At 50.4% G+C, this 25857-nt stretch overlaps 1 long non-coding RNA gene across 1 annotated transcript in view; it reads left to right on the forward strand.

Moving 5' to 3' along the window:
* LOC105531145 overlaps positions 1-25857 on the forward strand; it is a 113069-nt gene that overhangs the window by 63000 nt on the left and 24212 nt on the right. Inside the window, exons 2-3 of the long non-coding RNA XR_001004747.1 lie at positions 15055-15063; positions 25684-25848. This is a non-coding gene — a long non-coding RNA (uncharacterized LOC105531145). The remainder of the gene's footprint in view (positions 1-15054; positions 15064-25683; positions 25849-25857) is intronic.

Here is a 25857-nt window from a genome sequence, read left to right on the forward strand (position 1 = left end):
TTTTTTTTTTTTTTTTTTTTTTTTTTTTAACATTGCTTTAGCTGGGTGGGGATTGAACAGCGGGGAGACTACTGCTTTGTCCCTGCAAGGTGTAGGAGTCCAGGTTCTCCACACAGTCCTCATTGATATGTGAAAAGGGATTCGTCATTGTGCTGGGTAGGAATGGGAGCTCCAGCAGCCTCCACTGATAATGAGGTGTGGGTGACCTTGTTACTACTGAGCCATGGTAAAAATCTTGACTCTTCACTAGGCCTCCCCTAACACCACCTCAGTGGGATGGAATGCCTCCTTACTGCCAAGTGGGATAGAAGTCAGGCTCCCCACTTGACCTTCGCTGGCATGGGAGACGGTGGGGCCATGATGTTTTTCTAGAGTGAAGCAGTTCTCACTTGAATGTTTTCTGTCTCACTAGGCTGCCCCTTTACTTGTCCTTTGGCTAGAGAGAGTAGGCTTTATTTGGAACTTTTCTTATCTGCACCAGTTGGAGTTTCTAGGGTGTTGGCTTCTTTAGCTCTAAGTCTAGGATGTGTCATGCACAAAGAAAATCCAAAGAACTCATCATTATGCAGTTCTTTGAGTCTTAAGGTCCCTAGCCTACCTGCTTTCTATCCACCTTGCAAGAGTCTTCTTATATTTATTTTGAATATAATATCGAGGGCTTCTAGTTGTACATAGGAGGAGGAATAGAGAAAAGAACATCTACTCCATCTTGCTGGAAGCAGAAGTAGATCTGGCCTTTACTTTTAATCTGCTGAGCAGTTCAACAAATCTTGTAAGTGGAAGCCCAAAATTTTAGGTAGAAAAATGTTGTTCCAGTTGAAGTGGTAGTGTGGACTGAAGCCCTGACCACTAGTCTTCTACCCCCAGTAGCCCTCTGAAGTACTTCTCAGAGGTCCTGGGGTTCCACAGAGAATGCAGGTTGAAAACCAGAGCGTTAATTGACCTTTTCCTTTCCTACAATGTGGGACACAGCCATGAAGAGAGATTGGATGAGGACCTGGGCATGGGGGTCAATTCGGACCAGCAGGAAATGTCTGGCTACTTCCCAAGTGGACCCCTTTTGCCCACAGGAGTCATCTGCTCTTTTATTTATTTATTTAGAGACAGAGGCTAATTTTTGTATTTTTAGTAGAGACGGGGTTTTGCCATGTTGGCCAGACTGGTCTTGAACTCCTGACTTCATCTTACTTAGGCAGGTGGAACATCTTACTTCCACCTGCCTTGGCCTCCCAAAGTGCTGGGATTACAGGCGTGCGCCACCGAGCCTGGCCTCATCTGCTCTTTAGCGTGCACTGAATTGGCTTCCTTCTCTTCCCTTTCTCACGTCCACACTCCCTGTCTGACGCGTCCCGCGGTTACCTCTCAAACGAACTACTTTCCCTCAAATCCTTGTCTCAGGGTCTACTTCTGGGGGGAACCAAACTTAGAAGCATACAGATTTAATCAATGTAATCAGTGCTGTGTGTGAGAATGATGGTGGTGAGCTGACTTGGAAATGACAAATAAGACCAATCTGTCTCCATGGCACCATCCTCTGAGTGTATTTCTTGTCATCATTTCAGACCCAACTGTGTTGCTACCGGCACCGGCAGTGCCCTGGGACCCAGGCCTGCTGTGCAGAGCAGTGTCCTCCCACCCCTACGGCCTGCCTCTGAGATCACGCTGGTTACAACAGACAGTGGAACCTTGGCTTGGAGATATTTGCCAAGGAGGCTTTCATGTTTTCGTTGTTTTGGTTTACTCTGAAAGTACCTGTTCTCAAAGCTGTGATTGAAGAGAAGTTTTCCAGTGCTGTGGGCTGCTTTTCTGTCTTGGATCTTGACCCCTGGCTCCCTGCTGGGGTTTATCTTTGCTGTTGGAGGGCTCACAGGGACACCCTGCAACCAGGAATCCCCACTGCCCTGCTCTGAGGCTGAAGCAGGAAAATGAGGGACCCCAGGCTTGCCTGGTCCTGGAGATTGTCCGACTGCACTCGGCAGAGCTCCTCCCCAGTTCAGCTTGTTCATTCAGCCTTTGCTCTTCTGTACCGTAGGTGAGGAGCAGGCAGATTCCTGAGTCTGCTGAGATTTCCTCCCTGCCCTTAATCCCAAAGAGTGGCTCTTGTGGTGGAATCTCAGGCTCTGGGAGCAAGCTGTCCTACAAGAGGTGACTTCAGAGAATCTTCATGTCTGATCAATAAATAAACAAACAGACTTTGTTAGGGAGAGATTTAGGAAGGAACTGTTGAAATAGAAAAAGTGTTCTGACTATGAGATCTGCAGGCATCACAGAGGTAAGATAGAAAGAAGCTTTTCTTGTGTAAAAAGGGAGTAAACCAGGCTAGAAAGAACAGGCATGGGGAAGGGAGGTGAAAGGGGGTGACCCTGGGACAGTAGATGGGAGAATGTTTTACCCTGAGGCTAGCCTGTCTCTGGAAGGGCATTAGGATGGGTGGCCTGCTGGCTCATGCTGTGGGTAGGTAAAAATTCAGGGGCCTAGGTGAAGGAGAGAAACTTAACCCAGGTTTGGTTAACGTGCCTTTTGTTCCAGTTAATCAGTGGGAGCAAAACAGTTAACGATTTATGAGACAAAGAAGGGGAATTTAATGGGTCCGAGTCTGGTCTTGTCATGGGTAAGCAAGGGGGCACCTGAGAGTCCTATTCAAGTTATAAAGAAAGGATGCTTCATTGCAGTAAGCCTTTCCCTGGAACACAAAGGCGTGGAAGGATTTCTTTAACCATCATTATTTTCCAGAATCACAGAGCTCAGATAAAATTCAGCATTGTCCGTCCCATCTCGGGACTTGAGTTGCAGCCTGCAGGCAATAGACTAGACCCAGCATTTCTCCATGAGGACGAGATCCCCGTGGGAGCTGCTCTCACCTGGAGAGAAGCTTCCTCCCTGGGTGTGGGCCAGGGCTCCAGGGGCTTTTCAGGCCATGGCAGTGTTGTTGGGCGCTGCTCATAGCTCAGAGCTGAGCTTCCCTCCTCCCACCCTCCTACCCTCCCAGCTCCCGGCCGCCCCCTTCTCCGCCTGCCACACAGCTGTTTTGCCAACATCATTGCCTGATTATCTTTCAAGTGGCTTCTCAGAGCAGATGTTCCCGGCTCCTTCCTGCCTCGAAAACAAACAGGCGCTGTCTCTCCTGGGGAAAATCCCTCTGCTGCCACAGCCTCTTCTTGAGAGGTTCGGGGATGTCTGTGAAATCTCTCTGGGCTGCTCTTTGCCAGGAATTTGGCTCTGGATGGATGGCAGGGACTCGTCAGGCCTTTCAAGGTGTGTGTGGCCCCTCGAGGGGCATTGGGAGTGGGGAAGCACACTTTTAACAGAATCAAATTCCAGTCTGAGTGAAGCAGGGTGGTATTTCCTTCCGTCACTGTCTCCGTCTTATTTAACCTTTTGAAAAACACCGTCTTTGATTCTGAAAGACCCTCTGGGGGGGTTGTCCTTAGTTGGGAAGCCCTGTTTGTTTCTGATAGCCCCACCGACAAGATGTTGTCAGGCTTGCTTTTTGAGGTTTGTATTATGAAAGCAATAGGTTTTTGGTTTCCATTTTATGAACATGAAAGTCTAGTATAAAGTTGAATGTGTCTTTTAAAATATGCTCATCTCATCTCCTTACCCACGGTGACAATCAGGGCTCTTCATGGCCCCCAGGCAGCTGCTTACAGGGTGGGCAGGATAATCTGGGTCACACCTGAAAGGCCCTCTTGCCTCTCCAACCTGCTGTGTGCAAAAAATTGCGCCCTTAGCAATTCACTTTTTGGAGGGAAGGCTTGAATGCACAGGTAATACATACTGGCCACAGCCTGCAAACTACTCTGGCAGAGAAGGAGAGAGACACAGGCTGGGGCATGCCTGGGGAGGGAGATGGGGCATTGGGAAGACTGCAGCAGTGAGATCTCTGTGGAGGAGAGGGTCACCTGAGGATGCTGAGCTGGGAGGTAGGAAGGCAGGAAAAGGAAGCCCTCCTGGTGTGTGCAGAGGAATGCTGATTGCCAGCATTCCTGCTCGCTTTGGCCCGCCCGAGAACTCTGGGAGCTGGTAGCAGACAGAATAAAATCACATGTGAAATATGTTTGAGGGTCTGTTCCCAAGTTTTCCACTGATTTGGGATGACGTCCTTGCTTCTGTCCATTCTGGAATCCCCAACCCCTCCCTGACTTTGTTGCCAGAGTGTCCTCCTCTGTCGCACTCAGTCCTGTCTTACTCCTCTCTGACTCATCCCAGCATTCCCCTGGAAGCGTGCACGTGGTTGCATCTCTTGGTTCCTGCGCTCATCGCGCTTAGCAGATAGACTCTGTTGATCACCTAGTCCTGATTTGCCCCTACTCTGTTGGCCTCTGAGGTACCACCCTCTCCTGATTTCCATCTTACTTCTCTGCCTATTTCCTCTCTTTCTCCTTTGCTGGTTTTTCCTCACTGATCTGCAAATATACAGATTTCTCAGTGATAGGGCCCCTGCCCTCCTCTAATCTTTTCTTAGACCAGTGTTCTACACATGTCAGATAGCATCCAGACACCCTGGGGTGATTGCCAAACATATAGACTCCTTAGCCCTATCTCTAGACATCGTTTTTGGGGAGCCTGGGGGCCCAGAAATTTGCATGTTCAACAAGCACCCCAAAGATTCCAAGAAAGTTCTGCAGTCTGCACTGCACTGCCGCATGATTAAGACCATCCAGTCCCAAGGCATTGCCGAGTATTTACCTGCTGACAACTCCCCATTTCACATCTCCGGCTCCAGGCTTGTATCTCCAAATCTACTTTACATCTCCATTTGGATGCCATCCAAGTATCTGAACCTGAGGATCTCCAGAAGGAAATCCTTGATTTTCCTCCCCAAACCATTTTTCCTTGGTCCAATCCCTGGAAATGAAGGCACCAACCCCCAGCAGATCCTCCAGACTTCCCATTCTGCCAGTCCTTTGTCCAAAACATTAACAAATCCTGCCAGCCATGTTCATCTTCAGAACACTTTTCTAACTGGCTGCATTTCCTTCCTCTGGTACCACTGCCACTCTACTCCAAGCCACCTTTATCACTGCCCAGATGTCTGCAGTGGGTGCCTAAATGGTCTCCTGCCCTAACTCATTCTTCTGCACCAGCCAAGGAGGAAGTATGAAACACACAGCAGCCCCTGTTTCTCCCTTTAGTGGCTACTCATCGTACTTAGAATGAACTTCCCAGGCCCTGTGCTATCTGGCCGCTACCCACCTCTCCCCCTCCTCTGTTGTCACTCTGTTTCTTGCTTCTTGGGCTCTGCTCATGTTGAACTTCTTTCTGTTCCCTGAATGGGCCAAACACTTTCCTGCCTCGGGGCTTCTGTACATGCTGTTCCTTCTGCCCAGAATGTTCTTCCCTGATTCTTTAAGTGTCTTTGGCTCCTTCTTATCCTTTTAGTTGGAGTTTCCTGACTTCCTTGTTATCCTATTATTTCTTCCATCCTATCATTTGTGATCATGGCAATCTGTTTGTTCTTCCATAGACACTCATAATTTTTAACTATACATGTGTTAATAATTACTTATGTCTTTTTGTTCCTTTTATAAGACAGTGTGTTCTATGAGGGCAGGGACTATCCTGTTTTCCTTACCTAGTGCAGAGTAGCACTTGACAAACATTTATTGAATGAATGAAGTGAATTTCATTTCATCCAGTTATGTACCATTTGGCTCCAACCCTGTTATCCTATTGCATTCTATTCTGTTCAGACCTGTTCATATCTGTTCTGGCCTGTTGTGGTCTGTTGAATCCTATTCTATTCTGCTGCATCCTGTTCTAGTCTATTCTGTCCTGTTCCATTCTGTTCTGACCTGGTCTAGTCTACTCTGTCCTGTTTTATTCTGTCCCATCTTGTTCTATTCTGTTCCAACCTGTTCCAGTCTAGTTCAATCCGCTTTGTCTGTTCCATGCTCTCCTATTCTGTTCCATTCTAGTTTGCTTTTTTCATCCTACTTCTTCCTATCTGTACCATACTATTCTTCTTGCTTCTATTCCATCACATCCAGCAGCCCCAATTCACACCATTTGCTTGATTCTCATTGACTTCATCTCATTTAGTCCCTCTCCAGCATATTTCACCCCGGCACTTTCACTTTCTTCAAGCTTTTTGGAATACCTGCTTTGTGCCCAGTCTCCTTAGAGGGATCCATGAGATTATGAGAGAAGGAAACATCATCTTGGGCCTGAGATGACCCCTCCAAATGGTGAGCAAATGGCAAGAGGGGAGAGATTGACATCGGGGTCTTCGCTGACCTGTGATGGGGCGTGCTTGGTTAGGATGAGGAGGCAATGGCATGAGAGGAAGCAGGGAATGGGTCCTGGAGTGTGGGTGATGCACCGAGGACTTCAGCATGGGAAATTTAAGCAGGAGGCTGGGGCTAGGGCAGGCAGAGAGTACGAAGTAATGGGGGATTGAAGTGCAAAGGTAGGCTTTTCTCTTTCTGTGGTTGACTTGGTGCTTTGATGTTTTCAAAGAAGGACACTTCCATGGTTTGGAAATGACTGTTGGGACACCATCTAGTCTGCTGCCATCAGGACATCAGGAGAGGCAGTGTTGTCCAGTGGAATGGGAATTCGTGTGCAGACTGCTTAGCCTTTTTGAGCCTTGGTTCCCACATCTGTAAAATGGTCATAATAACACCTACCTTGAGTTTTGTGAAGATAAATAGCTTAGACTCCAGTGCAGAGGGTTGACCAGCATTCAACCCAGCGCCTGACCTATTATAGGTGCCCACACAATGTTCACCCTCTTCTACTTTGCCACTGATCACTCTAGTCCACTCTGATGTTACTAGGTTAGCTCTGAACCTCAGTTCTCCCTATTGTGAAATGGAGACAGTGTGAAGCAAGCAGGAAGTATTAGAGAGGCTCTGTAGAATTGTGGTTTTGAGCTTGAAGGGCCTGGATGCATGACAAATATTTGTTGATTGAATGATTGATTATAGCTCCCTACACCCACCATAATACTTTGCGTGGAGGTGGCAGCACACAGCAGGTACCTAATAAATAACCATGGACTTGTAACAAATATAAAAAGAACCTGAAAGAGTAGAAGGTGGGTGACACCCTTTCCAAAGCAGACCAGACAGGTAGATGCTGGGACTGAGCTGATGAAATTTGCACCAAACCTCCAAATATATTCAGAATCAGGGAATTAGGAGACAACGGAGGAGGCTGCCAAAAAGAATTTATCTTGGAAGTGGAGCTTGGGGAATAGCACTAATATTTTCGGAAATTGAAACTCCAACCATGAAATTGCCTATCATTTATCATACATGGTCTCTCAAAGGGGAAACGGGAAAGCATTTAGTCTTATTGCTTTTTAAACACATGATTGCTGAGCATAGCCATCCAGGCTGAGGTTTTAAGAGACAATGTGTCTGAAAGAGTCTGGCCAGCAAGTCCCTCCAATCTAATGCAAGGCTGCTCTCTGCAGACTCTCCTATGTCAAGCACCCTGAACCACGCGTGGAGAGGGTGCAACCCAGGCCGGGCTTGGGTGACTGGGTGTGGTGCCAATTCTAGCTTTCATAGAAAACTCCAAGTCTGAATTTTCCCCCAGCTCCTTCTTGATGCCCAATAGCTATCTTATTATTAAAATCATTTGCACTTTTATTTTCAAACTTCTTTGGAAAGGGTCCCACTGATGGCTTCCATTTCCACCTCTATATTGTTGCTTATCAAATCTCTCTCTTTCCTAGACCTACTGGGGATTTTAGGCCTCCACGTGCAACTACCACCAAGGTCTTTTCACCTGAAATACCCATAGGTTCATCAAATGCAGCATATTTGAACTATAGACAACATCCTCTCAAGTTTCCTGGCTTGGCAAAGGACATCGCTGTTGCCCTGAGAGCTGGAACAGACTCTGAGGCACAGAGTGACAATCGCCCACGTGTGTCAGCAGTTTGAAGGTGGCATTCTGCTATCACATGGTTCATCATAATTGATCTCGCAGCAAGGGGCAGGTTGAGAATATCCACTAGTGGATCTGAGGTCAGCGAATAGGAAAGGAGGCTGGGGGCTTTCTGGAGCAGCTCTTATACAGTGAGTCCAGTGTTTGCACTTGGACTGATGTCTGTTTGAAATTGTAAGGGAGACAGGAGGTGGGCACAGGCTAAAGTCCTCTCAAGCTACCCTTCTGCTCCCGATAACCTTGGAAGGAGAGCAGGGAAGGAACTGTTAAATTGTTATTACTGTCCGTAGATGAAGAACCTGAGTTTGCAAGAGACTGTGTAACTTATCCAAAGCCACAAAGCTAGAGGTGGTGTCCATGAGATTCCCACCAGGCCTCCCGATGACCAGCACTGTGTTCTTTCTCCTGAACAGAGAAGTGCCCAGGACAATGGTCAGTATACTTGACAGTGAGTCAAAAGATGTGAGTTCTCACTCCTGCATGGCCATTAAAAATACCTAGCTACTGCCTGCTCTGCAGTCCTCGGGTGGGCCCTGGGAAATGGGGATGTCTATGAAGCAGCACCCCGTGGGGCTCTACGCTCTCACCTCTGGCTACAGTGACCATCTCTGTGCTGATGACATCCAGACCCTCATCTTTAGCCCCATCTGTAGGACACCTCTCTTGGGAAACCCTACAGGCACCACTAAGTGAATATGTGTTTTGGGAATTCCAAGTTCCCTCCTGGAAATCTTTATCTCGAGACCTCATTTTCCCACCAGAAAGGCTCTCAAGTTAGGTTTCATTGATTTTCTTTCACATTCCTTCCAGGACCACCACCACAAATGGTTATGTCATGAATGTGCCTTTGCAGTCTGTGAGACAACTGTTGATTTTTGCATTGTCCGGCATGCTATCCAGTCCCTCTTGTATAAGGATCATTAAGGCAAATGCCTGCTATAATTGAGTCCTGGCCAGGGTTGGGGATGGGCTGGACACTGAGATCTCTGGAAACAACAATATTTTTCCTTTTGTTAAACATCCAAACTCAAACATTTACCTTCATAGCTTGATTACCAGAAAGAGCAGACAAAATGAAGTGCTCCATCCTAGCCACTGTGTTAGCCACATTGTAATATATATTTTTCTTTTTCTTTGTACATGTCAATTTTTTATTGTGGTAAAATATGCATAGCGTAAAACCTATTTATTTTATTTTATTTTTTTGAGACAGAGTCTCGCTCTGTTGCCAAGCTGGAGTGCAATGGCACGATCTCGGTTCACTGCAACCTCTGCCTCCCGGGTTCAAGGGATTCTCCTGCCTCTGCCTCAACCTCCCAAGTAGCTGGGATTACAGATGCCTGCCACCACTCCCAGAAAGCTCAGACAAAATGAAGTGCTTCATTCTAGCGATTGTATTAGCCCACATTATAATATATAATTTTTCTTTTTCTTTGTGTATGTCTATTTTTTTTATTGTGGTAAAATATACATAGCATAAAGCTTTTTTAAAACTATTTTAAGTGTATAGTTCAGCAATGTTAAATGCATTTCTATTGCTGTGCAGTGTCACCACCATCCATCTTCAGAACTTTTTTTTATCTTCCCAAACTGAAACTCTATACCTATTAAACAATAATTTCCCATTACCTCCTCCCCTCAGCCCCTGGTAATCACCATTCTACTTTCTGTCTCTGTGAATTTGACTTCTCTAGGCACCTCTGTACGTGGAACCCTACAGTGTTTGTCCTTTTGTGACTAGCTAATTACACTTAGCATAACATCCTTAAGGTTCACCATGTTGTAGCATGTACCAGAATTCCTTTCTTTTTATTTATTTATTTGAGACACAGTCTCACTCTGTCACCCAGGATGGAGTGCGATGATGTGATCTCAGCTCACTACAACCTCCCGCCTGCCCCGGGCTTGAGCAGTTCTCCCGCCTCAGCCACGTGAGTAGCTGGGATTACAGGCACGCGCCACCACTCTCGGCTAATTTATTTTTTGTAATTTTAGTAGAGATGGGGTTTCAGGAGTTGACCAGGCTGGTCTCGAATTCCTGACTTCAAGTGGTCCACCCACCTTGGCCTTCCAAAGTGCTGGGATTACAGGCATGAGCCACCGTGCCTGGCCCCTCTTTTCTTTTAAAAGGCTAAGTAATATTTCATTGTATGTACATACCACATTTTCTTTATCCATTGATCCATCAATAGACATCTGGGTTACTTTCACCTCTTTGCTATTGTGAATAATTCTGCTGGGAATATGGGTGTTCGAATCCCAACGTTGAATTCTTTCAAGTCTATATCTGTACATGGTTTTTAATTTTCTATTTTAACAGCTTTATTGGATATATGCCTATTAATATAAGAAGCAAATATACCTGGCCAGGTGCAGTGGCTCACGCCTGTAATCCCAGCACTTTGGGAGGCTGAGGCGGGTGGATCATGAGGTGAGGAGTTTGAGATCAGCCTGGCCAAGATGGTGAAACCCCATCTCTACTAAAACTATAAAATTTAGTTGGGTGTGGTGGTGGGCGCCTGTAACCCCAGCTACTTGGGAGGCTGAGGCAGAAGAATCGCTTGAACCCAGGAAATGGAGGTTGCAGTGAGCCAAGATTACACACTGCACTCCAGCCTGGGTGACAGAGAAAGACTGTCAAAAAAAAAAAAAAAAAAAAAAAGAAGAAGTAAATATACCTAACGTGTGTTGGGTAACACTGTATGCCTGGCACTGTTCTAGGTTCTTTAACTATGTTGTTATTTGATCTTTGTAATACAGTTGGGCAATGGCTCTTTTTTGGAAGAAGGTGGAATATCAGCTGTAACAAAGCCATTAACTAACTGAGCTGCCTCTACTTGCTTACTCCTTGACATATTCCTCAGCCTGAAGCAACATGACTCCACTCCCAGCATCATGGAAACTGTTTTGGCAAAGGTCACCAGCGACCTTCATGTTGCCAAATCCAGCAGAGACCTTTAAGTCTCTTACTTGCTACTGATTTTGAACCTGTTGACCATTCATCCTTCCTGAACTTCTTCACCGGCACCTGGGACACCACCACTCTGTCCTGGTTTCCCCCTGTTTCTTTTTCTCCTCTGTCTCTTCGAAGGGTCCTGTCCCTCTGCAGACCCTCAAATGTGGGCACTTTTAATAGCTCTCCTTGAGTTACTGTTTTTCTCACTTGACAGCGCCTTTCCAGGTGACTCCCGGTCTTCTATGTCACTGTAGTCACTGCCTCTCGAAGCCGATGACTTCCAAGTCTCTACCTCTAGTCTTAGGCTCCACCCTGACCTTCAGTCTCACATATACAGCCTATTGCATTTCTCTCTAGAATGCTCCACAGTTATCTTAGCCTCAACATGTCCCAAGTGGAGCTCATTATGGCACCTCCCCCGACCCACTGCCCAATCTCAGCAAATGACATCACAGACTCGGTTGCCTAAGCCACCAATCAATTGGCCGTCCTCTAGTTTATCATCAGACCTCACCAGTCCCACCTCCTTGCTACTTCTCAGGCGGATTCTTCTTTTCTATTCCTTTTCCTCTCTCCAAATTCAGGTCTCGTCCTCCCTTGCCTGGAGTGTTAGAACCAGCTGTGGACTGGTCCCCCTTTCTCTAGTCTTGCCCTATTCAAATACATCTTCCACAGCTGCCAGATGGATTAATCTCAAACACAGGGCTGACCATGTCCCTCTATACTTAAAACTCCCTATGTCTTCCTGGCCCCTGTAGGATACAATCTGAGCTCTGAGAATGGCATTTACCCCTTCTCCTGCTGCATCATCGCCATTGCATGGTTCATCCTTCCTGTGAACGTGCACTGTGTTTCTACCATGCATCAGCAATGACGGGCAGGGTGCTGGAACTGGAACTGGGTGCAGTGATGAGAAATCAGACATGCTCTGGCCTCACAGCCGGAGAGGAGAGAGATAGTCACCCAAAAAATGTAGCGTCACTCAGTCTGGTCCGTTGCATAACGAAAAAGAACCTGTTGACAGAGAAGCATAGAAGAGGTAGGACTCGGGGGCGGGGGTAGAGCTCCAAGGAGAGGGAAAGGCCAGTGCCTGATCTTTCCTGGTGGTTCTGTACTCTCTCACTCTGCCTTCAGGATCCATCTCTTCTCCCTCTCCATTAATTCAGGCCTTCATGATTTCTCACCAGGATTGCTTTATTGTCCTCCTACGTGGTGGCCCTGCCTTCATCTCTTGACCCACTTCACTCATTGCTGCCAGAATGTCCTTTCTAAAACCCAAATCTTCCAGCCTGAACAACATAGTGAGACTCCATCTTTACAAAAGATAGAAAAAAATTAGCTGGGCACGGTGGCATGTGCCTGTAGTCCTAGCTGAGGTGGGAGGATTGGGAAGCTGAGGTGGGAGGATTGCTTGAGCCTGGATTGTTGAGGTTGCAGTGAGCTGTGATTGTGACACTGCATTCCAGCTTGGGTGACACAGCGAGACCCTGCCTCAAAAACAAAACAAAACAAAGCAAAAACAGAAAAGCTCACAAATCTGATCTTATTGCTGTTCAGCTGACAACCCTTTGATGACTGCTACAGGAAAATGTCAACTTCTTGGTGTGACCTCTGAGGCCCTTCACAGTTGGGTTTTCTTCTCTCCTACCTGAGCTGCCCTCCCCTCCTCACCTCTCCTCCTCTTAGGCTGTAACTCTGTCCCACTGCTCATGAGTTCCCGAACAGGGCGTGCGTGTGCGTATCTTCACGCCTTGGGCCATGCCACCCTCATCACCGTATTGTTCCTCCTGCCTTCTCTGTTTCCTGCTTACACATCAAGGCCCCTCTCTGTGGAGCTGCCTCCTCTCTCTTAAGAAGGATGCATGGATCTGGGAGGATGCAGGATGCATTTCTGTGCCTTTAGGGCTCCTTCTGTGTCCACCTGTGCAGAGCCTGACATGCCACAGTTTGTTGGGCAGCCTCTCTCCCAGCCTTAGCCTCTACAGGGTAAGAAAGGTGTCTGGTTCATCTCTTTAATGCTGGGCCGTGCAAGGGGGTTGGCAAGGAAAAGCTCCTCAGTAGCTGTTTACTGAACACAGGATTCCAAAATCTGAGCCTGACCCAGAAGAGAAGACATGGCCCCACCTCATGGAATTTTCAGTCTGTCTGGATGGCACTGGTGGAGCAGTCACTCTGTTCTCCATTTCTGCCTTGCTAGGTGACTCCAGTTTTATTCAGGGCAGCAACAGGCAGCTCTTAAAAAAATAAACAATAATCCAGAGCTTTGGGAGGCCAAGCAAGAGAATTGCTTGAGACCAGGGATTTGAGACCAGCCTGGGCAACATAGCGAGACACTGTCTCCATGAAAAATTTAAAATAATTAGCCAGGTGTGGTGGTGCATGCCTGTAGTCCCATCTATTGAGAAGGCTGAGGCAGGAGAATAGATCAAGCCCAGGAGTTCAAGACTGCAGTGAGCTATGATTGTGCCACTGCACTCCAAACTGGGCAACAGAGAGAGATCCCCTCTCTAAAATGAACGAACAAATAAACTCTATTTCCCAAATTCTCCTAAAGCCATGGGTGTCCATGTGATGTGGTCTCACCAGTGAGCTATAAGCAGATGTCTCCTGGATAGGGATCCCAGAGAAGTTATTACTATTGTGATGAAAACGGACAAACTTCTCGGCAGGTCCCACTTTGCCCTTTTCCCTTCCCAGTCTTCCTGTCTGGAATGCTGCCCTGTGAGCAGGAGGGAAGAAACCACAACATGGATGGTGGAGCAGGAGGGGAGTAGGCGCTGGGGGCCCTGTGTGGGATGAGAAGTTTCCATTCCATTCAAAAGGTGGTGGAAGCCACTGGAGGGTTTTAAGCAGGAAAGTGGCATGGCCTGATTTCCACTGTACAAAGCTGACCCCTGGCTGGCTCGTGGTGAGTGCATTCGGAGGGCAAGAGTGAAGGCAGGGGCCTGGCCTGGGGGGTCCACCCTCCTTCAGCCTAGAGGCACCAGTTTCTGTAGAGATGCCCATTGGCCTGGCCCTTATGGTCCCTTCAGAGCCCAAACATTGCTGGAAACTTTGCCCAGAAATGTGATGCCTGGGGTCACTGAGAACACACCATGCCACCTTTGCCTATCCATTTTGCAGATGAGCAGTATACACCCGGAGAGGCCTAAGGCTGCTTAGCTCTAAAATCATGGCTCACTCACCCAGTGCTTCTAATGTGGGGCCTAATCACTTGTGGTTAGAGACGGAGCCCCACGTTCGGTCAGGAAGGGGTGGGGGCTGCAGGTAGGGGAGGGCGTCACTGAGGCCCAGGAGAGAGACTTTAGTCCAGCAGTGAGGCAGTGCTGGCCCAGATTGGGATGGCTGTGGGGAGAAGGAGGAATGTGGACAGAATGGGACGTGTGTTGGGGGTGGGATGGTCAGGGACTTGCTGATCGCTTGGGTGTGGGGGATGAGGAGGAGATTTCGAGCTAACTCTGGGATATTTTGCTTAAGTACCTGAGTGGGTGGTGGTGTCGTTGACAGAGGTGGGAAGTCTAGGGAGCAAGGAGGAGGAGCAAGTTTGCAGGAAAAGCTGAGTTTGATTTTAACCATATGTATAATTTTGAGATGGCTCCTAGTCATTCTCCTGCAGTTGAATACACACCCTCGGAGTTCCAAGAGGCGGCCAGGACTGGAGATGGAGGCGTGGAGTCAATGACAGAGACCTGGTATTTGATGCAATTGGATGGGATGAAGTTATCTTGGGATCATTGGGAAAGAAGAAAAGAAAGAGGCCCAGGGATTCACCCTGAGATTATCCTGCACATAGACGCTGGGACATGGGGCAGAGTTGGCCAAACAGACTGAGAAGTAGACAGGGAGTAGGAAGAACGCCAGGAGAAGGAGCAGTGGGGGCCAAGTACAAAGCATTATAGGAAGTGGGAAGAGCTCCTGAATCAATCACTGCTGAAAGGCCAAGTGAAAGGAAAAGAAAGTGAACTGGACACTTAGGGGTCAGTGGTGACATGATGAAGGCTGAGTCAGCTAAGCCATGGGGACAGAATGCCCACTAAGAAAGTGGAGGCAGGAGGTGCAGACGATTTTTTAAACACTTTTTTGCAGTGAAGGGGAGCAGAACATTGAGATGGAAGCTGGAGAGAGAAGTGGAGCCCCATGGAGCTGTTCATTTATCATGGGAGATCCTGGGGCAACCTGCTATGGATGACCTAATGGAGAAAGAGGAGGTGATGTGCAGAAAGAGGAGGTATCTATGGTTCAGATGACAGAAGTGGGATCCAAGACCCACATGGAGGGAATGGCCTTGGGCAGAGCAGTGGCCTTCATCCACAGGAGCAGGCGGGAGGCTGCCAGGTTTCACGATGGGAAGATGACTTTTCTGATTGATGCTATTTCCTGAGCAAAGCATGAGGCAAGCGAGGCTGGGGGTAGTGAGAGGTGTGCGGAGAGGGGAAAGGCTGAGACAGTTGCTCTGGAGAATAGCGAAGTGCAAGACACTGTAGCAGTGCTGTGGAACAACACTAGCGCCCAGTTGAGATTGCAGGCTATGAATTTAGAGGAAGCCAGTTTGTGTTTTCTCTACCTTTATTTTGCTGTGTGGGCGCAGGCATTGAGTAGGTGGGTAGTTGGATTTAACCCAGGTTGAGCATGATCTTTAAGTATGAAGAAGTAAGGGGAGAAAAGAAGATGAAAGATGGATGTGATGGCAGAGGGCTGATGGTGGTGACAGAGGAGGGTGAGGGGTGGGAGGGCTTGGCGAGGCAGAGGGATCGCTTGTCATCTGCAAGGATGACAGGTGGTCGCCCGGTGGGATGCTTGAAGTGGAGATTGTGTGGATGGTGCCGTTTTCATGATGGTACCAAATGTGATGCCCGTGGGAGTAGGTGGGGAGGAGGGTGACAAATGGTTGGACCATTCTGGTAGAGGAAGTGAGAGGCCCCAGTGTTGGGTGGATCTGCAAAGTGGATGTTGAAGTCACTAAAACTGATGGTAGGATGGGGGTGGGGAGGAAGACAGGGCAGATGTGTCAGTTAAGTCTGTGATGAATGTGAGGTGCAACCCGTTGGGGCAGTGGTGAGAGGTAAAGTCTACGGACATGGATTCAGAGAGGATGGCACTTTGACAAGGAAAGGGAGGGCAAATGTTTTGGGAAAGGCAATCCCAGGGTCTGTGGGGGCGTGGGAGAGGAAACGGGGAACTGGTGTGTTGGGGGCAGCCGGGTGTCAGTTAGGGAGAGTTCAAAACAGAGGCTGAGGATATGGGCTGCTTGTCATGACAGGGTCTGAGTCTCCAGCACAGAGAGGGGGTACTATTCCTGGAGGCTGGAGGTCTCAGTTTCTGTGGGAGGCTTAGATTCCTCATCTCTGTGGTTTCAAGTTCCTCAGAAGCGAAATGGTGTCATGGTCACTTTTGAGTGGGTGATAGGATGCTACAGGATGAGGCGTGTGGGCTCAGCCCTGGACTTGCAGGAGCTTTCTGGCTGTGCCTGGGCTGATGGGCGTGGAGTGCCCAGCCAGGCAGACCCACCCGTTGGTAGTGGGAGGCTGATGGCCTCATTTGTGGTGGGAGGCCCCGCCCTCCACGCTGTCCAAGTTTTACAGGTAAGAGATGAAACACATTTCGAGGGCGATTGAGCACTGGACACCGTGCTGTGGCTTGGCAGGCGCCCTCAGCACAGGTGTGTGGGTAATTGTGTTACATAGGAAGATGCACAAAACCACCAGCCCTGAGCTGGCCTTGGGGGGCAGGAGCAGAGAGGGACTGGGCAGAGGTGGGACAGGGACATTACCTTCTTGCAATGGGAAGACACCTCAGGGCACAAGCCCAGGTTGGCGAGAACATTTGCATTTCTTTAAACAAATGCCAGAGAGATGGGGGAAATTCAGCCTAGAGGCACCAGTTTCCACAGAGACGCCCATTGGCCTGGCCCTTATGGTCCCTTCAGAGCCCAAACATGGCTGGAAACTTTGCCCTGGAATGTGATGCCTGGGGTCGCCGAGAACACACCACGCCACCTTTGCCTGTCCATTCTGTGGCTCAGCAGTACAAACCCGGAGAGGCCTAAGCCTGCTTAGCTCTAAAATCATGGCTCATTCGCCCAGTGCTTCTCATGTGGGGCCTAATCACTTGTGGTTAGAGGGGGAGCCCCACGTTCGGTCAGGAAGGGGTGGGGGCTGCAGGTAGGGGAGGGCATCACTGAGGCCCAGGAGAGAGAAGAGGCTTCCTGGAGGAAGCAGATCTGAGCAGGACCCGGGAGGATGAGCTGCATCTGGGGAGCTCTGAGGATAGGCAGGGCTTTCCTGGGCGAGGGCATAGAGTGGACAAAGGTGTGGCAGTGGAAGAGCCAGCATGTTGCCGGGACAGTGAGGTGTTTGCTGAGTCTGTTTTCAGGCTGCATAATTAACTGTTCATCTTGGCTGCTTTTGCATGGCTGGATTTAGGTAACCTCTTAGGCTGCCGTCAGCCCGGCTACCTTCTTTAGACTCTAAGCTTGTTGGCTGGAAGCGAAAAGAGTATTCATCCAGTCTGCCCAGGTGGTCTCACTTAATCTTCTCATTAGCTCCTAGGAGCAGATGCTCTTGGCTCCATTGTGCAGCTAAGGAAGCTGAGGATCCACTGAAGGCTGAGAGTTTGACCCGTCCCTCCCACTGCCTACAGGACTATGGACAGAGCTAGGAGCATGCGTTGTGCACCCCTGACTGAGCGTCCAGGAAGAGAAGAGTCTCAGAGAATCCCAAGGGCATCCCCTCGAAGTCTGATGGTCCTCTGCTCCTCTTTGGGGTTGTCTTGTAGAGCAGCAGGAAGAGCTATGAAGTCAGGACCCCAGTCCTGCCCCACACTGGCTGGACCACCTTGGACCAGCCAATTCCCTCTCTGCCTCTGTTGCCCGATCTCTCGCATGAAGGGTTGAGCTGAACAATCTCCAAGTCCCTTCAGCTGTGTAAGCTGGGGCCACTAAGCTTCATTTTTTTTGCCTCCAGCCTGCTCGAGGCTGAGAACTTGGTTTGTGCCTGCCTTAACCACGGATTCGATGCTTCTTGGGTCTCCTCTTACTCAAACACGTCAGAAGCTGAGACCTGTCTCAACATAACCTCATATCAGGGGGTATTGTCTCAAATGGGCTCACCTGTTGGTCCCAGCCTCATTCCTTATGAGCCTTTTGAATCTGCATTCCCCATTGAAAGCAGACATTCACCCAATCAGGCATGTGATAGATCCGCTAGGGCTCTGATACCAGCAGCTGCCATTGACTGAGTGCCTGCTGTGTCAGACACATTCCATATTTTGCATCTGTACACTCTTCCTGCCAGGAATAGAGTTGTTTCCCTGTTATGCTGTTGACAAACTACGGCCCAGAAAGGTTAAGTGACTTGACTAAGCTCTTACGACTTGGAGGTGGAAGAGTGGGGTTAGAACCCAGAACGCTGTGACTTCAAAGCCTGGGCTTCTGCCATGTGACATATCAGTGAGATGTCCATCCCTGGCTGGGCCCTAGGATCCAGAGACATCACACCAATGACCCTGCCTGCCCACAGGGCATCCTCAGCAGCTTCTCCTCCTCAAGCCTAGGAGTCTATAATCCTGGGCTATTCCCTTCCTGGGGCCACTCCTCAGAAAGGGCAATCAGACCCCCTGGGTGGTCTTTCTGTGGCATTGAGTGGACAGGGGCCTCCCTCTCTGGCTTGGGCAGGCAGGCGTGTGCTACTGTCGTCTCTAGGCAGCCATCGGATGAATAACTGATGGTGATTAGCTCAATCATAACATCGCTCATGCCATGCATAAGTGATGAGCCAACTGGTGCCAGGCCGCGATGAGAGGCAGTGGGCACCCCCACCTCACCCCCAGCCCGGAGAAGCCACCACCGCGCTCCCTCCCTGTGTTATCTGGCACATCAAGTGCTGCGACAATGAATATAGATTGACCTTATTATAGCAGCCGGCTGCTGGTGCCAGGCGCAGCCAGGCATACTTTGCACAAATTAAAGGTGTCAGCATGTAATTTACGGTTCATGGTGAATAGGGGTGGTGGGGGTCGGGGAGGCACTGAGGCAGGTAGAAAGGAAGGTGGGCTGGCTGCGGGGCTGGCACCAGGAGCCCAGGCGCTAATGACAGGAGGCACAGCCGAGGTGTCATTTTCATCCCGCTTTGCTCATTTTTAGCTATTTCTTGCTCAAGGGGGGCAGCCCCCTCTCCTGAGCTCTCCCCGACATGCTCTGTGTGCATGTGTGCGTGTGTGTATTTTTCAGTTAAATTACTGGTTTTACCTGAAGAGCGTAAAGTAGGTGTGCTAATTTACGGCTCGGCAGATAAAGCCGCAGTGTGCAGAGCTGTCTGGGAAGCCTGTGATCCGACATCATTTTACTAACACACCCGAGAGCAGCTTGACACATAGAGTCGGGCCTGTGATTAAAGTTGTAGTCTTCTTTCCCCCTCCCTCTCGCTTCTCCAACACGGAGAACAGATTAAACTCTAAGTAATAGATCTCGGTTTTCTTGCCATCCCACTGATATACACAGTACACAGTTTGACACAAAGAGTAAGTTATACATCACAAACAACAGCCTCTGCTCTTTACCGCCCAGAATTAATTTTCCATTTGCTACGCTTCCCTCCTCTCCAAGCCCATTTTCCTGTCCAGCAGGGCTCTGTCCTCTCTTGAAAAGGCAGGGGAGGGGAAGTGCAGGTCGCGCCTGGAAGAGGTGGCTCAGGACGGAGAGTTTAGCCCCTATGGTTTCAGGATGAGGAAACAGAGACCTGGAGAGAAGCGACTTCCTGATGTCGCCCTTTGTGTGTGTGGCAGTGGTGAGTCTGAAACCCATCTTTGGGTTGATGAGCCAGGCCCCACCTCCCACGCCCAGGCAGCAGAGGCTGCCCGAGGAGCTGCTTGTTTGTCTTCCCTGCTCTTCCCTGCCACCTGCCAGGCAAACTGTCTCTGCTTCTCTGCCCTGCTCTGTGCCCCAGGAGGGGACGTCTAAGGGCTGCCCATGCCTCTGGCCACTGCCTGGGCTTGGCCAGCGGGAGACACCAGAATGAGAAGCAACAGTGGGAGGAGAGAGGGGCTGGGCAATTTCTCCTCTGCTTCTCCCTCTGGGATGCCTGTCTCTGGGAAGAGCTGCCTCCCTCTGTGACTGCCCTACTGTGGGGTGGCCCCTCCTTCATGGATCTCACTCCTGCTGGGCTCTGGCCATGACATGCTGCCCTGCCCTGCAGGTGTGGGCTGGGGACAGCTGTCAGCTGTTCTAGTCCAGGAGCCTCCCCATCCCTTTTGGATTTCCTTACCCCTGCCCACCTCAGTCACCAGCTCCTCCATCCATGTCTCTTCATTTGAGCCACCTGGGGGGAATTCCACCCCGAATGATACTGGAGTGGACCCATTCTTTACTGAGGGCCTGTGCTGGCAGCCATCTGCCTAAAGGCACACATTGGGAGAAGGGGTCCAGACCTCCCAGGGTAGCACGTGTCCCTCTGGGAGAGTCCACCATTCACCCAATTTGCTTTCCTAGCCACTGACACCCCTCCCCAGGCCCCGCGGGAAGTGCTTTGTACACCACCTCAGGGGAGGCTCACATGTGGCCCTGTGAGGCAGGGTCTGGCTAGGCCCTCTACGGGATGTGGAAACGGAAGCCCAGGGAGGCTGGGGTTCTTCCCTAGGGTCACCCAACCTTGCACAGCACAGTCCAGTTCCAAATGGGGGCCCAGCCGGCTCCAGTGCTGAGCAACTTCCTCTGTGCTGTGTGGGAGGTTCATCTTGCTCACGTAGCTCATGTAGAACACACACACACACACACACACACACACGTGCACACACAGGCACAAATGACTAAGTGCTTTTAAGGAGCCATAGGAGAGTATGGGCAGGGAGGCAGGGCCAGAAGTGAGGAGGGTTAGTTGTGGCAGGTAGGGCTGGGTAAATCCAGGAGGGCATTTTGGAGGAGGTAAATAAGTCCTGGAGATGACTGGATGCCGCATGGAAGCGTACATCCAGGAGCTCTCTAACCACACCTCAGTAGACTGGTTGCACTGAATCACCCGGTTGGGTGGGGTTTAGGGGTGTGCTTTAAAATTAGACTCCCAGGCCTCATCTGTAGCATATCGAATCAGACTCTCTGGGGGTGCAGTCCAAGAATCTGTTTTGTTTTGTTTTGATATGCAACTAATCACGGGAGCCACAAACCCTTCCCACTTCCCCATTTCACGTGCTGGGGAAGCATGTAAAGGAAGTACAGAGAGGCCTAGGGACTTGCTCAGGGTCTCACAGCACCCAATTCCAAAGCCAGGGCTGGCACCCAGGCCCCTTGGTTCCCAGCTCAGTGCTCATTCGACTGCTCATTCACCCTCGGGCTTCTCAGTGGGCAGGGTGGAAACACAGCTTCCCTAGATGATGGTCTCAGCCTCCTCCCCCCGCCTCAGCCACCCTGCAGCCGGTTCTCAAGATGGCAAGTGGGGGGTGGATGAAGGTGGTGGCAAAGCGAGAAAGCGCCTGGAATAACACGACATTTTGAAATGTGAATCACTGGCACTTTCTGTTTTCTCCTGTTCCCTCTCTGCACCCTCCCATTCCCCGCCCCCACCAGGCACTCTCTGAGCTGTAGGAACGCTAGGCCTGGACATCCACCCAGTGTGTGGAACCAGCTGGGGAAGCCACCTGCGTGCGAGAGTGGGTGGAGTCTGAGATGAGAGCAGAGACTAGGGCTCTGGGCCTACTGCTGTCCCTTCTTAGCTGTGTGACTTTGGGCAAGGCACTGCACCTCTCTGGACCTCAGCGCTGGGATGCTCACCATAAGGCTTGTCAATACCCTTGGGCTGCCACATGGTGGGGGGTGGGGGCCCTGCAAGACCTACTCTCTTCTGAATCCCTCTTCTGCCCTGCTGTCTTGACATTCCATCGCTCGTGTTCCGGTCTTTTGAACCCTGAGTAACAGGAGCCCAGGACGGTGCTGGTGGGAGGGTGTTGGGAAAGGGGGAAGCTGGGGAGGGGCAGGTAGGGCTGCCCAGTGGAAAAGGGGCCATCCAGCTGCTGAACGAGTGTCTGAACTCCCACCCCCAGACACTTCCTCCACGTTCCCTCGACTCAGGAGCTAATGATTCAGAAACAGAGGTCAGCTCCCGGCTCCGTGTTGACATGCAGTTGCAGGGCAGAGCAAGCCAATGGTACCCTGGGCCTCAGGGGGCTTGTGCCCTCTGTGGTGTGAAAGGTCGTTGGGCATTCCTTAAGTGCCTCCAGTGCCAGGGCTTCCCCTCAGGCACCAAGGAGTGAGTTGACTCTGTGTGTGTTTGTGTCCCCATCCCCAGATCAGACCTGACTCACCCCATTTCCCCGCAGTCCAATACAGTGCTGGGTGCACAGCAGGGGCCCCAGGGACATCCCTGCGTGGAATTCATGCTGCCTGGCCAGGATCTCCTGAGCCTCAGCAGGCAGGAGCCTTGGTCTCAAGAGGGTTGCCTTTGGGCAAGGCTTTTTTTCAGGCCCTCAGTGACCACATTTCTAAAATCGTGGTAGTGGCCAGGTTCATAGGCTGAGGAGCTCTTTCTGCTCTCACTCGCCACAGGGTCCCTCTGCCTCAGCAGGAGAGCAAGCCAGAGTGCAGTCTGAGTGTGAGGCAGATGTGCATATGCAGGAATTCAGACACGGCTGGCACATAGCCCCTGCTCAGTTAATGTCTATGAGGGGAAGAAAGGAGGAGGAGGGAAGAGGCAGAAAGAGGGTCAGGCTGGTGTGTGCAGCCCCATCAGCTGGCTCTGTGCCCATCTGATCCCTCTTGACCCTCCAGCTGGCTCCTGCCCACTCTCCTCTGCTTCCTCCTGTGGCCTTTTCTCCTCCTCCTGAGAAGAAGGTGATGCTGGAAAAAATGGTGGGGAGGGTACTGGAGTAAGCTCCCTAAAAAGTGGAGTTGTGTTCTAGAGACTAGGGAAATTGGGCTATACGTCTCCAGACCTCCCTTTCTGAGGAGCCCTCCATATAGCAGGAGGTGCTCAAAGCTGAGTGTCACAACCCTGAATGAACTTGGCAAACGACCTAACCCTAACACCCCATTGACGGCGTCCCAGCTGTAGACCCCTGTCTGGCTAGGAGGGACAGTGTTTAGTTTGTCACTGAGAGAGGGTGGTGGTGTGGGGTGGGGCTGTAAGAGAGTAATGCACCCCAGGAAGTGGGAAGCCAAGAGTGGGGAGAGTTCCATGCCTAGGAGCTCAGGGCTCATTTGTGGCTGCTCATGCTCACCAGGTTTTGTCACCTACCACTGGCTCCTAACCATTGATTAAAAATAGTCCTCTGCTTGCCCTTACATGTGACCAACCTGTGGTCGGAGCATCCTACCCAGGCTGGGGTTGGGCTGCACCAGCATCCTGGCCAGCCCTGCCCCAAATGAGACAGGAAGTGCTCTGAAGTGCATCTGTAGCTGACGGGGGCCATGGTGGGGGGAACCCTGCCAGCAGCCAGCTGGGAGAGTTTGGCTTACCTTTCTTAGTGTTTGCAAGGTCAATTTCTTCCTCCTTGTTACCTGTCCCTCTTGTTTCTCTTAAAGGCCATCTGGAAAGAGGATATGGTTCAGAAGCATTTTTGTTCTCTCTCTGGACCTGAACACGGTTCCCCAAGGGTATATCATCTTGGCTGGCATGGTGGGTGGAGAGGATACGGGGACAGGGTGGACCCTAGCTTAGATTCCAAGCCACAGGGGCTTTAAACTCAGGAGAAAAAATCATGGAGAGCTACAGGCAAGTCATTTTACCAATGAGGAAGCAGCTCCTAGGGAAGTGAAGTGACTCATCTAGTGACTTCAAAATAAAAAATTCCCATTTCACAGGTGAGGAGACAAAATCATAGAGACAAAGTGTGACCTGCCTAGGGTAACACCACAGTGGCAGAACTCTGGCTGGACCCAAATCTCTGGGGTCCTCGCTTCCTTCCATCCTGCTGGACAGCTCTATGTGTGTGATCTGTTGATAAATTAGTTACGCTTATCTCCATTTACAGATGAGGAAACTGAATCTCAGAACAACGGTATACTTGGCAAATAATGACACCTTCAGCTCTGCTTGAGATCAGACGCAGCAAGTCCAGTGGAGGCCCAGGTCGCATCTCCTCTAGGAAACCTGTCCTGATGATTCCAGGCCACATGGAGTCCTTCCTTCTCCAAAGTCTTACTACATTTATTTTGAGGAACAGAAAAATAATGCTAAGAAAGAAGCAAGGAAGCATTCGTTCAATGCTCCTGGCATGCTGAGTACTCTGTCAGCACTCACGGGTGCCTAGGGACCACCTTGAGCAGGACTCAGGATGACGCTCATTCTACAGGTGAGGAAACTGAGGTTCAGAGGGCTCAGGTCCCAACCCATGCCTGTCTGACTCCCAAGTTCAATACGCTTTTCTCCCTTATTCAGCCCCACATTCTACTCCCCTAGAATCATTTCCTGAGGGCTTTCTTGTCTCTGCAGTTTGGCTGTAAGTTCATCAATCATCGAGATTGGGTCCCTGCTTGCACCGCATGCGGCTGACCTGGGCCTGACCTCGGCAAAGGGTCGGCACGGACTCTAGGCCTTGAGAAGGAGGCAGAGAGGGGGCAGAGGCAGCAGGCCGGCTCCAACTCCCCCCAGCCACTTCCTAGCGCAGTGAGGGCTGTTAGTTTATTTCTCAGAACTTCAGTTTCCTCATCTGTAAAATGGGGTGGTACTAACCATGGAGTCTCAGGCTCGCTGAGTGAAGGTGGAGTAAGGTAAGGAGCTTGAGTGTCAAGAGCCCAGTGTGAAGCCTGGCACATAGTGGGTACGCAATATGAACTGCGATTACTCTTGTCAGCCTGCTCATTTCGTGGGGCATCTCTGGAGTGCCCTCTCACCCCCAGCAACTATGATCCAGCCTTCCTTTCCTGGAGGAAGCCTGCCTCTCCCTGGGCCCTGTGGGTGTAGGGGCTGGATCTGGCTGATAGGCACACCGGGGACTGCGTTTCTGTGTCACTTTCTTTGGGTGGTGGCTGTGAACACCGCAATCTCTGTGTCCCTGTCCTGCCTCCACACTTTGTTAACCCTGAGAGCTGAGGGTTTGTTGGTGCTTCCAGACGCCCAGAGGGAGGACAGGACCTCAGCTGCGACACTGGTTTCCCCTGGCTAGCCTGCCTTGAGCTAGGGGGAAAGCCTTCAAGATGAGCTCCCAGCTTCACAGCCCAGCGGGGGTGGGTGGCTGACTACAGGGGCAGAGCACCATCCAGGAGGTAGTCGCTGCAGACATGCTGCCAGGCACATCTCAATCACCACCAAAGTAGCAGCTGCCAGGCCCCCTTTTGACGGAAGAAAGACCTGGAGGTGGGAGAAGAGAGCCTCCCATGTCAGGGAGCAGGGGATGGGATGGGGTGGGCCATCTGCATGATCTAAGCTTCCAGCTTAGTTCTCCCAGTCTTTAATCTTAAGCGGCAAGGGCTCCCTTGGATGCTCATACCAAGCAGATATCTAGAAGGGGAGTTTGGACCTGTCTGGGGCAGCAGTACCCATGGGTGGTGTTTTCTCTGCACTGTGTTATAACCTGGCTGTACATACAGCCCTGCCTACATCCTGCCCTTGCTCCCTCAGCCCCAACCACTCTGCACTTTCTTCTGTCCCTTGAATAAACTAAGCACGTTCTTTCCCCAGGCCTTTGCTTCGACTGTTTCCTCCTCTCAGACAGCTCTTCCTTCTGACCTTATGCAGGGCACCCTTTCTCATCAAGACCACCCCGCTCATGGGGACCCCCATTCCCCAGGGCAGGTGACCCTCTTATATGACCTTCATGGTCCATAACTCCAGTGGGAATTATCCTTATTAGATTGTTTCTTGCCTCTTTTTTGTCCTCCCACTGCAATGGAAACTCCTCGGAAGTCTGGATGCTTAATCTCTGCTGAGACCCAGTGCCTTGCACTGAAGGTGCTCAGGAAATACCTTCTGAATGATCAGAAGCCCCTGCCATCCGCTAAACTGCATCTGTGATGACAGAAGCCAAGGAATGTGAGGTTCATCTAGAGAGCTCTTGTGAATTTTCCAAGGGTATACACG

The sequence above is a fragment of the Mandrillus leucophaeus genome, unplaced genomic scaffold, assembly GCF_000951045.1.
Source record: "Mandrillus leucophaeus isolate KB7577 unplaced genomic scaffold, Mleu.le_1.0 Scaffold12, whole genome shotgun sequence".
NCBI lineage: Eukaryota > Metazoa > Chordata > Mammalia > Primates > Cercopithecidae > Mandrillus > Mandrillus leucophaeus.